Source organism: Poecilia reticulata, linkage group LG4, assembly GCF_000633615.1.
Source record: "Poecilia reticulata strain Guanapo linkage group LG4, Guppy_female_1.0+MT, whole genome shotgun sequence".
NCBI classification, from domain to species: domain Eukaryota; kingdom Metazoa; phylum Chordata; class Actinopteri; order Cyprinodontiformes; family Poeciliidae; genus Poecilia; species Poecilia reticulata.
The window spans coordinates 6,098,979-6,100,463 of record NC_024334.1 but is presented as its reverse complement, the minus strand read 5'-3'; positions in this window follow the sequence as shown (position 1 = coordinate 6,100,463).

Sequence of the window (1,485 nt, the reverse complement as noted above, 5' to 3'; positions counted from 1 at the left end):
TTTATGGTCTCTCTAAAGTGAATGTTTTAAACCACCTCGACACACTAAATTTGCCCTTTGTGCACCAGGAGGCCCCTATATGCAGTGATGCAAGGTGAGGAGGCACTGGGGGCAGATGGAACCTGCTTGTCACCTCAATGGTCTCTATTCTCCCCCCTGTATGCCCTCTGTGGCCCACCACGCCCATCAGAACCATTCACCCAGCTCTCCAGTGGGAACGTCCAGAGATCGGGCGTTTTAGGACGGCCCCATATAATGAGCCCCTCTGGATGGCTTGAATGTGGCGCTATTGTTCTACCCGGGGCCATTAAACCACCTCCTGGGCAAACAAGAGCGTCCCTCTTCCTTTATGGGGCCTGAGGAGGCAACAAAGAGAGGAGTCATTGAGACACAGTGGGGCCGCCCTTTGTTTGGTGTCCTTTTTGCTGCTCCTCAATGCCTGGGCTGGGAAGGGGAGGCTCCTGTTGGTCTTTAGCGATCCTCATTTCGCTACAATCCCTTGTTTGGCCAAAGTGGAGATGTGAACTTAATTGACTTGAGTGGCCCCTGTGCACCATGTTGCGAATAACCTGGAGGAGATACAGAGAAGGTATTGTGCATATGAAAGTATCTTTGGCTGCTCGACTAGTGATGAAAACCTGCGAGGAAAGTTTTATGGCCTGAGTCGTTCCAGCTAATGAAACCCTGGAGAGTTTCATGCCACCTGATTTTTGGCAGGGAAATGTAGCTAAACAGCAGTCGATGACAGCATTTTAGAGGCGATGACATGATTGGGAGGATCACAGGATTTTTTTTTTTTAAAGATGTTCTGCAATTCAAAGGGTGGCAGTTTCATTTGTGTTTACTGCAAATTTCTGATGAAAGTACCTCAAGCAATGAACAATTGCAGCGTCATTAAGTTTTATAACAAAGAAACGAAATAATTAACTAAACAAGTGAATATTTATTGCCCTTTTAATGAAGAGCATGTCAAGGGACACATCAAATGCTTCAGATGCTTTCAGTGTGTGTCACTTTGGAGAGAAATTACAGGCAGTAAGAGAGTGAAAATATGGAGAAGTGAGAGCTTTGAAACTGGAATTCCCCTTTCTGGAACCTTCTTCAACTTTCTCCTGGAAACGTTTTTAAGGTAATTAATCTGTGTAGTGAGTAGCCCATAATCACAGGTAAAGTATTTCCTGCCCTTTAAGCAAGAAAAATAATACTTTTTTTTATTTCTGAAGGATGCTGAAAGGCATTGAAATGTTGAAACTGAGTGTCTAGATTGTTTCTAATCTTGATGTTTCATGCTGCTTCCTGTCTCACAACATTTCACAGCGTTTATGTGAAAGTTTGGAAAAGTATTGGATTTGATTGAAGTACTTCTCAAGTTTGGATGAGTATTAAAAAGTCCATCCATCCATCCATCCATCCATCCATCCATCCATCCATCCATCCATCCATCCATCCATCCATCCATCCATCCATCCATCCATCCATCCATCC